This window comes from Mus caroli, unplaced genomic scaffold (genome assembly GCF_978045245.1).
Source record: "Mus caroli unplaced genomic scaffold, Mus_caroli_1 scaffold_6, whole genome shotgun sequence".
Taxonomy (NCBI): Eukaryota; Metazoa; Chordata; class Mammalia; order Rodentia; family Muridae; genus Mus; species Mus caroli.
In genome coordinates, this window is record NW_028227261.1 from 58,850,288 (window position 1) to 58,864,867 (window position 14,580).

General features: G+C 38.2%; 2 non-coding genes across 2 annotated transcripts; both read right to left on the reverse strand.

Moving 5' to 3' along the window:
* Positions 1-11,695: 11,695 nt before the first annotated feature.
* On the reverse strand, positions 11,696-11,758 carry LOC115030945 (U7 small nuclear RNA). The gene has a single exon (XR_003836542.1). It is a non-coding gene; the product is annotated as a U7 small nuclear RNA (small nuclear RNA).
* A 10-nt stretch (positions 11,759-11,768) lies between these two features.
* LOC115030951 (U7 small nuclear RNA) lies at positions 11,769-11,830 on the reverse strand. Its single transcript, XR_003836547.2, has one exon. It is a non-coding gene; the product is annotated as a U7 small nuclear RNA (small nuclear RNA).
* Between the last annotated feature and the right edge of the window lie 2,750 nt (positions 11,831-14,580).

The following is a 14,580-nucleotide window of genomic DNA, read 5'->3' on the forward strand; positions in this document are numbered from 1 at the left end:
CAGCATTTACAGTGACAATAAAAATGTAAAGAATATACACTTGAGGTCCTTTTCAAAACAAAAAATCCAAACTATAATTGCTAAGACTCTGATAAATATACATTTCAGTAGATGTAATCTTGGTGGTGGAAGGTGAGGTGTGAACTAGGATATATTTTTCTGTAGATGTTGACCTCCAAGGAGTTGCTGAAAAATAATTATACTAAAGATTTTTGATAATCAAATAAAAAAGGGACAGAATAAATATAATTCAAATGATAAATTGAAATACAAGAAAAAGAACAACAAAAACGAAGAGAAATATTAAAAATAAAATTTAATAATGAGGCAGGGAAGCAGAATTATATTCAATTCACATGCTCTAAATATACTAACTAAATGACACAGGTCCACAGAGCCAATTAAAGAAAAACTAAAACACTGGTTTAAGAAAAATAGTTCACTAAAAATTGAGTCATGTGGATAGGTTAAAAGTCCAAAGATTGGGGAAAAATACTCATGCTTAATTAAACAAGTTAATTAGTGAATTTTAGAAGGCTGTCCCTCAACCCTCTGTACTCAAATCCCACCCAGAGAGCTGGTCTCCCAGGAGTGTTGTCTATCCTAAATTCTCAGGTAAGACCACCACTTTTGCTTCCATAATGGGCCAAAGAGGGACCACCAGCAGCGTATAGGGAACAGGAACCCCAGGGCTGTCTGGGACAGGATCCTTCTGGTTTCTCTCAGTATGCCAGAGCTAACCCTGTGATGCAGCTCTTCACATCCAAATCCCGCTCAGAAAAAAACTGGTCTCCTAAGAGTACTGACACACCTAAGATCACTGGTCACAGGCCCACAGGAGAGACAAGCTCTAGTCAGAGACAAGACCAACTAGCAACAGATAGCAAGAGGTAAGTACAAACAACAGAAACCAAAGCTACTTAGCACCATCAGAACCCAGTTCTCCCATCACAGCAAGTTCTGGATACCCCAACACAGGGTAAAAGCAAGATTCGGATTTAAAATCACATCTCAAAATGATGATAAAGAACTTTAAGAAGTACATAAATAACTTCCTTAAAGAAATACAGAGGAACACAAGTACATAAGTAGAGTCCTTAAAGAGGAAACACAAAAATACCTTAAAGAATTATGGGAAAACACAATGAAACAGGTAAAGGAATTTAAAAAAAAATCTGAATCTAATAATGGGAATAGAAACAATAAGGAAATCACAAAAGGAGAAAACACTGGAGATAGAAAAGTTAGACAAGAGATCAGGAGTCATAGATGCAAGCATCACCAACAGAATACAAGAGATAGAAGAAAGAATCGCAGGTGCAGAAGAAACCATAGAAAACATTGACACAACAGTCAAAGAAAATGTAAAATTCAAAAATCTCCTAACCCAAAACATCCAGGAAATCCAGGATATAATGAGAAGACCAAACCTAAGGATAATAATTATAGAAAAGAGTGAAGATTCCCAACTTAAAGAGCCAGTAAATATCTTTAACAAAATTATAGAAGAAAAATTTCCTAGCCTAAAAAAAGAGATGCACATGAACATACAAGAAACCTACAGAACTCCAAATAGACTGGACCAGAAAAGAAATTCCCCCTGTCACATAATAGTCAATACACCAAATGTACCTGGTTGGTTGTGTTTTCCTGTAATTCTTAAGGGATTTTTGTGCTTCCTCTTTAAGGGCTTCTACCTGTTTACCTGTGTTCTCCTGTATTTCTTTAAGAGGGTTATTTATGTCCTTCGTAAACTTCTCTATCATCATCCTGAGAAGTGGTTTTAGATCCAAGTCTTGCTTTTCTGGTGTGATGGTGTATCCAGGATTTGTTATGGTGGGAGAATTGGGTTTTGATTATGCCAAGTAACCTTGGTTTCTGTTGCTTATGTTCTTATGCTTGCCTTCCACCATCTAAATATTTCTAGTGCCACCTGCCCTCGCTATCTGACTGGAGCCTGACCTTCCTGTAATCCTGGTTGTGTCAGAACTCCTCATAGTGCCAGGTGGTGGTGGCACATGCCTTTAATCCCAGCACTTGGGAGGCAGAGGCAGGCAGATTTCTGAGTTCGAGGCCAACCTGCTCTACAAAGTGAGTTCCAGGACAGCCAGGGCTATACAGAGAAACCCTGTCTCAAAAAACCAAAAAACAATAACAAAATCAAAAACAAAAAACAAACATCCAGATCTCTCAGAGCTTCCAGGGACTAAACCACTAACCAAAGAGGGACCGGTGGAGGGACCCATGGCTCCAGCTTCATATGTAGCAAAGGATGGCATGGTCTGGTATCAATAGGACGAGACTCCCTTGTTCCTGTGAAGGCAGTATTCCCCAGTGTAGGGGAATGCCAGGGTGGAGAGGTGGGAGTGGGTGGGAGGGAGGGGAGCACCCTCATAGAAGCAGGTGGTGGAGGGATTGGATAGAGGGGTTCCAGAAGGGAAACCAGAAAAGGTCATAACATTTGAAATGTAAATACATAAAATATCCAGTGACAGAGAAAGAGAGAGAGAGGGGGGGGAGAAGGAAGGAAGGAAGGAAGGAAGGAAGGAAGGAAGGAAGGAAGGAAGGAAGGAAGGGAGGGAGGGAGGGAGGGAGGGAGGGAGGGAGGGAGGGAGGGAGGGAGGGAGGGAGGGAGGGAGGGAGGGAGAGAGGGAGGGAGGGAGAGAGGGAGAGAGAGAGAGAGAGAGAGAGAGAGAGAGAGAGAGAGAGAGAGAGAGAGAGAGAGAAAGATTGTGTATTTTGTTTGTCTGTTTACTAATTAACTATTTGTTCTTCTCTCGTATATTTTAATCTAACTGTTCTTTTCCCTTCCTTCTCTCCTGCTAGCTCCTCCCTCCTAGATCTCCTCTCCCCCCAGATCCTTTCCTCTTCTGTTTCCCTTCAGAAAAGTGCAGGACTCCCAGGGAATATTAATCAAGTATGGCATAGCAAACGAATATGAATTAAAACGAAATAGAACCAGCTATGAGGTTGCAAGTAGCAGATTTCAAATCAATGAAAACTACTCTTACACACACCTAGTATTAGTTTACAGGGCTAATCCACAAAAGAAGAATACTAACCCGAAATCTGTAGATTTGCTAAAACATAATACTGAAGTAGTTACATGATGTTTGATAACATAGATTGATAGAATTGAAGAAGGCAGACCAATCCATAGTTGTACCTGGAGCTTTAAGACTTCTCTGAAAGCTATTGCTAGAACAACTGAATAGAAAATAAGCAAGAATATCAAAAGCTGACAGCATTATATCCAATAGAAACACATTAGCACCAAAACCATACTAACCCGAATTGACAGAACACACATTTTTAAGGGCCCATAGAACATATAAGGAAATAGAGTATATTCTGAGCCATAAAATGACCCAAGTGAATTGAAAATAAATGATACAGAATTTGTTCTTTGACTAAAATGCAAGAAAGTTAACATATAGTTAACAGAAAAACCTCAAAATATCTAGTACCTAAGAAAAATACATTTCTAAAAATCTATAGCTTGTAGAGTTGACAAGAAAAATAAAAACATAGTAAATTTTACCAAAACACAAACAAACTCCCTTATCTTATGTCTCTTACAGATTGTTAAGAAAAATTACATCAGCCAGGTGGTGGTGGCACAAGCCTTTAATCCCAGCACTTGGGAGGCAGAGGCAGGTGGATTTCTGAGTTTGAGGCCAACCTGGTCCACAGAGTGAGTTTCAGGACAGCCAGGGCTACCCAGAGAAACCCTGTCTCAAAAAACTCAAACAAACAAACAAACAAACAAACAAACACCAAACCAAACAAAAAAAGAAAGAAAGAAAGAAAGAAAGAAAGAAAGAAAGAAAGAAAGAAAGAAAGAAAGAAAGAAAGAAAGAAAGAAAGAAAAATCACATCAAACTGAATCACCTTGAGCAGGAGACAATTGAGGGATTAGTTGCAAATTAGACATATACAGCAGAGTAATGAAAATTTGGATGTCTAGCTAAGAGGCACAAAGACTCAACGAAGACAAAAGTAATGCTTGCACTTTACTGAAAAGTGGTGTATGTGGTGTGTGTGTGTGTGTGTGTGTGTGTGTGTGTGTGTGTGTGTGTGTGTGTGTGGTGTGTGTGCCTGCATTTGGATTTATACAACAGTGTACATGAAAAAAAGAAAGACGGGGAATAGATTTTAAATATGGAAAACAACTAACAATTACATCTATAGGGTATGAGGAAATTGGGAGCTTTCTGTCTGCAAAAGTCCTCAAAATCACTCTGGTAAAGCAGGAAAAGGGATGCTGTAGCACATTTTCTGCATGAGACAGGTGACACACTAGGACGCCTTACCACACAACCAGACTGTGATATTAGAACAAGGAGCCTGGGGCACTCAGTCTGAAGCCATGTGTTCAATCTATTATTGTTGTTGTTGTTATTATTAATGTTATCATCATCATCACTATTAGTATTATATTTAAAATCCAGTCATTGCTCCCCCTCCCAGCCACCACCACAGTTCCTTCTCCTGTTCCTCCTCCCTCACCCTGTCTCTGAGAAGATGCTCCCCCCATTCCTCAGGCCTCCCACCTCCCTGGGATTTAAGTCTCTCAAGGATTAGGCGCATCTTCACCCACTGAGTCCAGACCAGACAGTCCTCTGCTAATATGCTTCAGGACATGTGTATGATGCCTGGTTGTTAGCTCAGTGTCAGGGAGCTCCTAGAGGTCTGGATCAATTGAGACTGTTGGTTTTCCTATGGGGTTGCTTTCCTCTTCAGCTTCTTCCATCCTTCCCTTAATTCAACCACAGGGATCTCCAACTTCATTTCAATGGTTGTATGTAAGTATCTGCATCTGTCTCAATCAGCTGCTAGTTGTGCCTCTCAGAGAACAGCCATTCGAGGCTCCTGTATATTGCTTAACTTAAATGGCTAAGGATGAGGTTTGACTGGTGGAGCTCATGCTAAATGGGCTTAAGATATGATCCTGACAGTTCTGGGAGACTTAGCAGGAGGAAAGTCCTGGATAAGCCTTCCAGACAGCTTTCTCCACTCTCCCTTGCTCTTTAATGATGCTTATTTTAAGTTTTCAGAATTCTGGGATTTATGATTACCTGAAGCTGATGTGGCAGTGAACAGCTAATTGCGTTTTTAAAGCAGAGATTCAGATTCCGTACTGTATCTATTCCTTCAGTCTGAGCCAGCCCAAGTCACACAGGCCTTCTAGCCGCCTCTTCCCTCCTGCCAGGGTTAATACAGAATCAATTACATCAGAGCCTCTGACTCTGAATCCTGGTTTGGACACATTTCCAGGTATAAGTCTCAGAAGTATATTTAGATCATTTTAATGACACCGGTAATATCTGAAAGCAAATTTTAATCTAGTTAGGAGTGGATCTTTATGCTTCCAGTCCCGGAGTTTTATGTAGGCTACACTTAAAAAAAATAGAATAATTTGCACATTAGTAAGATCTGCAATGAATTTGTGGCATATTATATGTTTCTTTTATTTATTTAAAAGCATGAGTTCATAAGCATACTCCAAAAAACAAAAGCAAAAACAAATATACCTCATCATGATCACTGGGTGTTAGTAGGACCCCAACTCTTCATTGAAAGAGAAGCAAATAGGAGGAAATAGCAACTATATGGCTTGTAGTTTCTGTGCCAACCATGTTTCAATGAATGACATCAATGACAGTGTTTGGGATCAGAGAGTGAGCCATCTGAGGCATGCGCTCAACCACTGGCCACACTGAAGACTCTGGAACAACTTATTTTGAATAATAGTTTCCATGAAAAAGTACAAGAGGCCTGAGAGAGTATCAGTCTTTTGTAATCCATCATGAGATGACCACAGGCATTAAGTCACATTTTCTGGGTGGGGGTGAGTACTTCGAGTGTAGAGAAATTGGACCAAATACTTCTGAAACATTGCTAAACCATTGGGATAGATTGTAGTTCCTTATCTTCTGCTGTATAGCATATATCAAATACATAAGTTTGGTGTATTGACTTTATTTCATAAAAAGATGTTTCAGTTTTATGTCAATTTTGCAGTTCAAAGTTTATAGAATAAATAGGCCTATGAACATGTTTTTACCAAGAAACAAATTGGAACTTTGAAACCAGGAAGTTTTAGCCCCCAAATCAATTCCCTAATAAGTTTCAGAATTATGTTGAAGTAAAAATAAAAGAACTAAAATATTTTAATGCCTTTGAATAATTTTCCTTTGAATGCATACCATATATATATATACTTAAGTGTCTACATGATCATCTTGCTGTGTTTGTGTATATGTCTGTGTTTCTATGTGTCTCAGTGTGTGTATATGTGTATTTACACATGTGTGTATATGTATATGTATATGTATATGTATATGTATATGTATATGTATATGTATATGTATATGTATATGTATATGTATATGTATATGTATGTGTATGTGTATGTGTATGTGTATGTGTATGTGTATGTGTATGTGTATGTGTATGTGTATGTGTATGTGTATGTGTATGTGTATGTGTATGTGTATGTATATGTATATGTATATGTATATATGTATATTTATGTGTGTGTATGAGTGTATTTGTCTGTGTATATGTGTATGTGTCTTGGTGTATCACTGCTATAGTGCACCTTTTCTTGTATCTTCTGTTTCTGATCCGTTCATTTTATACTTTGCCCTAAGCATCTAATTTGTTTTGTTTTAATTATTTTTGTTTACATTAGAATAAATGTATAATGTAATCTTGGGTCCAAAACATTACTTTAATTCTTAGCATGATCCCATACACTACTATCAGTTAGCTCTCTGACTCATACTTGTGGATCAAGATGTAATATCTCAGCTAGTGCTCCAACACCATGCCTGCTTGCCTACTTCCATGCAATCTGACATAATAGTCAAGAACTCTAACCCTCTGAAACTGCAAACCCTGATGCCCCCCACACACTATCTTTTCATCACTGCACAGGAACTTGGCTATTGTTATAGCAGGCCTGGCAGAGCTGTTTTTGAGAAAAATGGAGAAACTACAATTTTGGAATAGGAAAGCAGTTGAATACTGTATACAGGGCTTAACAACCCATCCTAGCAGAAGTTTGGAAGAAAGTTACTGAGATCAATATGAACTATGGAGGACAAGTAAAAGATGTTTCAAAGGGAAAAGTTATGCAAGTATTAGCAATGGGACTAGAGACCATTCTTTTAATATTTGGTCAAGGTACATAGCCACTTTCTATCCTCTAACTAAAACCTCCCTAGGGTTAAATCGAAACATAATGGACTAATTTCTTTGGCAGAGATTTCAGACACCCGAATATTAACTCTTATGATTATTAATAATCTACCTTATTGCAGGCTTACAATTTTTAAAAAAGAGGCAAGTGTAACAAAAATTAATGGAAAATGTATAGTTTGAGGAGAGAAACACACCAGAAAATTTAAGATTGAAGCCAAAGCTTAATGCCGAAAGAGAAGAAAAGAGTTTTAAACAGCCGGCTGCAAAAATGGAATAAGAGGAAGTGTACCCTCAGGGCTAGATCCCACACAACCTGCTTCCAAACAGGAAATGCCTGGGGAATTTTCTGCTCCGAAAAATGAACATTTATGCAAATGTGATTCAAGAAAGGGAGCAGGCTCCACCCAGCCTGGCAGTAGAACTTGATGCTTTTTCTATTTGGTTCTAGCTTTAGAGTCATAGAGGACACAGGAGAAGGGGTTGTAGGATTTCCCTCCATGGTTGAGGAAAGTCACTAAGGTCTGACATGTGGTAGAAGAATCTCTTCATGGAGGTCTTGAGAAACCATTGTGTGAAGCTGTGAAACTGAAGCCTGGATGGTGGAGATGCCAGAGCCATGGGATCTTAGGCAATGAGAACTGCAGAGAGAAGGAATGGAACCAGCCCAAGAAAGAGAAGTATGTTGCCGTCAGCAAAGCTAGCCAGGGTAAAGCCATGTAAGACTTTTGACATCAGACATGATACTACAGATTTGGAATCCGTCCCGTTAGGTTTCAATACTTTGGTCCCATATTTCCTCACTATACATCAAATCATCCATTTTCCAATGGTAAAGTTTATTCTCTGTCATTGTATGCTGTGGTTGTCTTTCTTTTTAGATTTTACAAGGGGCTACAATTAAGAGATTCCCTTGAGTCTGAGAAAAGACTGTACTTTTGAAATTTTACACTGTGAGAGAATATCCACTTGAACTGCTATTGTAACAGTGCCACAACTTGCTATGATAGCACAAAAATTCAGTGATTAGGCATCATTTTCCATCTGGACTATAAATTCTAACTAGATCCAGATTCAATATTTAGTAAGAAACATTTTCTTCTTTAATGAAAGAATACTATAGATAGAGTCTGGTGTGGTGCATCCAGGGCATCAAATGTGAAACTATCATGTGTGGAAAAGGAAGCAGATAGAGTCCTTTCATTTCACTATCTTTGCCCATAGCCACATTTCCTTGTCCATGTCTGGAGCATAGTTTGAAAATCACATGACTTGGGATTGCAGATATTGATCAGTCTTTAGGAGCATTTGCTGTGATTGCAGAGGACTACCGCTTGGTTTACAGCACACACATTGGGCAGCTTAAGCTACCTGCAATTCCATGGGCAGCTTAAGCTACCTGCAACTCCACCTAAAGAGGGACTAACATCATCTTCTGCTGTTCATTGGTACCCACATGCGTGAACACAGATATACATGCATAAACATAATTAAAACATAAAATAAATATTAGAGAGATGAACAATAGAACTAGGTGGTCTGTAAAGTTCCACTAGTCCAGACACTCACATGCAATTTACAGTGAATTGATTTGACTACTTTCCTAAACAGTATGCCCCCACCCAATTCCAGCAGCTACAGCACATATGTGTTGTTATTTATGTTTATTTTATAAAGATAGAAGTCAGTCAGCTTAGCTCTATATGCAATCTTATTAATGAAAAAATAATAATAGTATGCTTTGTTTGGCTTAGACATAGAATTACAGTCCATTGTTGAGGGGAGCCAGGGCAAGAACTTGAGGCAGAAACTTAGGGGCAGGAGCTGAAGCAAAAAACATGAAGCAAAAAACATCTTTCTGTCTCAGTCTCTTAGTATCATCTATTTATGTATCTATGAATCTCTCTCTCTCTCTCTCTCTCTCTCTCTCTCTCTCTCTCTCTCTCTCTCTCTCTCTCTCTCTCTCTCTCTCTTTGGATAGCTCATCTTCCTTCCCCATAAATCTTAAGTCCACCTTCCTAAGCTCTCTTTTTCCAGCTTCTCTGAGTTGACAACTGAAGCTAGCATTTGAAATGGTAGAATCCTGAAAATGCAGTAATAAGAGATTATGGATTTTGACTTGGATCGCTTTCATTAGGTTGTACAAGATCATTTTATAATCAATACAAGTCAAACCCATTAGTATATAATTCTGCTTCCTTTTATGCTGCTGTCTTTGTAAGAGTTTCTTTCTTTTTATAAAAAGATTTATTTATTTACATACTTTTATATAACTAAATTGTCACACTATCTTCTGTAATATTTATATCATTTGGAATTTGGGTCAGTAATGAAAGGAACTTTCTATATTGTCAATGTTCACTATTTTTGGAATTCTAGAAATTGTGTAGAGGTACTTCAGGTTCACTGAAGTTTAAATTTATTAGTGAAATATGATGTGAATAATTTTTAAATATATTTATTTGCCATCTGTATGTCTTCTGAGTTGAGTTGTCTCTTATTGTAGTTGGTCTATTTGTAAATATTTATTTGTTGTATGTGTCTAGAGTATATGCACACTTTTATGTACAGGCATATACATATATATTTCATGTGGGTATTTGTCTTTGCCCATTTCGTGATACTATAACCGAATATTGTGACGTGTATTTTTAAAATATTAGAAATATATTGATTATAATTCTGGTAACAGGATATCAAGATTCTGGGGTCTTAGAAGAATATTTTGCTATGACACATGATTTAATCAAATACATTTTAGTAATTTCCTCACATAGAATTTTATATAATTTGTTAAATTTTACCTACAAATTTTCCTTTTGTGGTGCTACTGAATAATGATAGCTTGATTTCAATTTCAAGTTCCACTTGTTCATTTTTGATACACAGTAACAAGATGGTTTTGTCTATAGTAATCTTATCTCTTTGCCACTGTGCTATGGTCTCCAATTATTTCTCATTCTTTTTTTTTTTCACTTATTTGCATTTTCTATACAGAGATCCAGGTCATCTGCAGAGAAAGATGGGTTTTATTCCTTCCTGATCATACTACATATTATTTATTTACCTGCTGTAATTGTTGTAATCTCATGTTGGAACCCAGACCAACTCAAGATACTCTCAGAGTCCCTCATGAAATGACAGAGAGGAAGCTAGTTCTATGTCCTTGTCCAAGGGAAGATCTGAAAAGGTGCAGTCTATGGCTAGTGACAGGGCTTCCTGCAGTCAAGGTTGCAGTTCCAGGGAACCTAACTCTTCGCCTGGAGCTGTGGTTATCAATCTTCAGATAGCTGTGTCTGAAGTATTCTGTGTTCTCTTTGTCAATATTGCTTAATTAGTCTTCTTCTTACTCTGTCTCATTTTCCCTTGTGAACAGTTTATATGATGTTTTATTTCTTAATAAACTTGCTTGGCATAAGACATAACTTGTTCAAGACCTTATGACCCCAACATTCTTGTCACTATTATTTCTGATCTCCTAGTCCTGCTCAGAAATGTGTCCCTGAGGGATAACCTTCTGTTCCAGGTCAACCCAAGACTTCTAGTGTATTGTGGGAAAGCATTGGTGAAGAAGAACACAAGGCCGTGCCTTTGTTATTAGTCAGAAGTATTTCAACTTCTCACTCTAAGTATGAAAATAACTTAAGAGAAATTTCTCTCTATTCTTTATTTTTTTAATGATAGATAGGTTTTTGTTCAATGCCTTTCCTTCATCTACTGATACAATAATGTGGTTTTATTCTTCATAACTCTGTTAGAGTGATGGGAATAATAATAATTAATTTTTGAGTGCTGAACCAGATATATTTTCTTGCCTGTAATTAATACCACAAGCTTGTTTGGGTGCAATCCATTTTATGAAATTAGTGTTTCAACATGATAATATATTATTTGTGACTTTTGCATCTATATCCATATTGAATGCTTGTTGAACTTTGGATTCTTGGATTTTTCTTAATGTTGTGACCTGCCATTTACACTATAGTTATGATGGTCTCATAGAATGTGCTTTTCTATCCTAAAAGAGACAACACATACCTACTTCCTTAATTTTTCATTTAAATTCCCTTTCTCCCTCTCTCCCCTTCTTTATTTTTCATTCTTTTACAAATAAATATCCTTTCATTCATTCATTCACTTTACATCCCAATTGCTGTGCCCTCCAGGTCCCGCTCTCATACAGTCCCTCCCCACACTCCATCCCATTCTCCTCTGAGAGTGTGTCAGCTTCCTCTGTGTATCTCCCTTGACCCTAGCACATCAAGTCTCTTCAGGTCTAGATACATCGTCTTTCACTGAGTCCAAAAAAGGCAACCCAGTTAGGGGGAGTGTATTACATAGACAGGCAACTGCAGAGGATCAGATTCATCTGGGTCAAGGGTCCTGAGAGAGGGTTGTTTGGGAACAGTGGAAGAAACAACTCAAAGTCAGTGATGGAGTGCAGCCTGATAGCTCTGTAGTTGGCTCAAAATATTTCTCTAGGTATTTCATGGGTTTTCCGATCAAAATCAGAAAACCTACTGGACAAAATTGTAAAAGTGTAATAATTTTCTGGATAGCTTTGGAGTTTTCTGACCAAAGTCAGAAAATCTGCAAGAAAATTTCTAAAATAGTTGTAATAGCCCTCTGGATAGGTCAGCTCTTACATTCCAACCAGTCTTTTATTTACATATCAATTCAGTCCTTTACCCCAGGTTCCCTTTTGTTGTTCCCACAAAACAACACAAACAATAAGCTTTGCTGGGAGGGATCCTGCCCTGAAGTCACCACTCCCACCATTCTTGGAACTATACTCACTCTGTCCCAGGCTGACCTTGATCTCAGAAGTCTGCCTGCCTTTGTAAACACACACACACACACACACACACACACACACACACACACACACACACACACACACAAGCTTAGCTGGGTATGATCCCACCCAGAAATCAGAGCTCCCTTACCTCCTGGCTCTACTTTAATACTTGAGCTATGAGTCATGTTTATTAACTATTCCTTTCCCTTTATAGACTCCATAGTGCAGCTGCCTCTGTTCTTCCAGGTCCATGAAGCCCCTCATACAATTCATATTGTATCATTATATTTTGCATAGTTAAGGAATCCTGTTTATTTTTGAACTCATGTTTTCAGAGCTCCTTTTCACAGTCTTAAGGGATACCTTTTTTCTGAGGAACATTAGACAGATTCTCACTTCCTGGACTCATGCTGATTCTAATTGTGATAGAGTCATTAACCTTGGCACAGAGAACAATCCATGAAACATGAAAAATGTTTACATTATTATGTAAACAAGCCTTTTACTTACAACTATCTTCTACACTAGAGGAACATGAAGATCTGCTGACTCTTATCTAGAGGCTGGAACTGAGTCATGGCCATTCCAGATCACAGCAAGGAAATAGCATTAGGGATAGCTCTGCTGCAGTTGACCTGGATCTCTGTATGAATGAGTAGCACATTTGCTACATATGTGCTGCGGGCCTAGGTCCAGCTCATGTATGGTCTTTGGTTGGTGGTTCAGTCTCACAGATTCCCCAAAGTGTACAGTTTAGTTGACTCTGTTGGTCTTCCTGGGGAGCTCATATCCCCTTCAGAGCCTTCGTTTCTTCACCCAACACTTCCATAATAGTCTCCCAGCTCCATCCAATGTTTGGCTCTGGGTCTCTGCATCTGTTTAAGTCAGATCCTTGGTGGAGCCTCTCAGAGGACAGTTATGTAAGGCTTTTGTCTGCAAGCATAACAATATTTATTAATAGTGTCAGAGGCTAGTATTTGCCCATGGGATTGGTCTCAATTTGAGATGATTATTGGTTGGCTAGTCCGCTGTCTCTGCTCCATCTATGGCTCTACATTTCTTGTAGAAAGGATAAAGTTGAGACCAAAAGTTTCGTGGGTTGGTTGGTGTCCCTATTGCTCCACTGGTGTTCCTGCCTGACATTAGGAGGTATACTCTTTAGGTTCCATATTTCCACTGCTGTGAGTCTCATCTAAGGTCACCCTCATTTATCCTTGGGAGTCTCCTCCTCCAAAGTCTCTGACATATCTTAAGATGCCTCCTACCTTATTACCCATGTTGCTGATTTCTTTTCATTCTCCTGGCCCTCTGTCCCTTTGGCCCTCTTGCCCTCTTTCCTCTTTTCCCACATGTAATCACTGTCACCCCATTCCTCTCCCATTCCCCTCTCTCATTCAGTTCCCTCCCTCCATCTGCCTCCTATGATTATTTTATCTCCCTTTGGAATTGAGATTCAAGCATACTTGTTTGGACCTTCCTTCTTCTTTAGCTTTTTTGGGTCTGTAGAGTGTAGTGTAAGTATCCTTTACTTTATGAGTACTATCCATTTATAAGTGAGTACATAATATGCATGCAGGTTTTGGGTTTGGCTTACCTTACCCAGGATAATAATCTCAATTTCCATCATTTGCCTACAAATTTCATGGCATCTTTATTTTTAGTGGCTGAATAATATTCCATTGTGTAGATGTACCACATTTTTGTTATTCTTCAGTTGAGGGGCATCTAGGTTGTTTCCAGTTTCTGGCTATTATGAATAAAGCTGCTATAAATATAGGTGAACAGATGTCCTTGTGTTATGGTTGACCATCTTTTGGGTTTATGCGCAGGAGTGGAATAGCTGGGTTTTGAGATAGAAGTGTTCTCAGTTTTCAGAGAAACCACCAAGTTTATTTCTAAAATGGTTATACAGGTTTGCATTACCACCAGCAATGGAGGAGTGTTCCTTTTGTTCCACATCCTCACCAGCATGTGCTATCTCTTGAGGTTTTGTTCTTAGCCCTTCTGACAGGTGTGAGATAGGATCTCAGAGTTGTTTTAATTTGCATTTCCTTAATGACTAAGGACTTAGAACATTTCTTTAAGTAGATCTCAGACATTAGAGATTCTTCTGAGAATTTTATGTTTAGCTCTGTACCCCATTTTTAAATTGGGTTGTTTGGGTTTTTGTTGTTGTCTAACTTCTTAAGTTCTTTATATATTTTGCATATTAACTCTCTATCAAATATAAGGATGGTAAAGATCCTTTCACAATCTGTAGGCTGTCAATTTTTTTCTATTTATACTGTCCTTTGCCTTGCAGAAACATTTCAATTTCATGAGTTCCTATGTATCAATTAGATACATCTTAGATGATGAGTCATTGGTATTATATTCATGAAGTTGTCCACTGTATCAATGAGTTCAAGGCTACTACTCACTTTCTGGTCTGTTAGATTTAGTGTATCCAGTTTTATATTGAGGTCTTTGATCTACTTCGATATGAGGTTTGTGCACAATGATAAAGACTTATTTGTATTTTTTCACATGCATACATCCCGTCGTAAGACTAACACCATTTCTCAAAGATGTTTTCC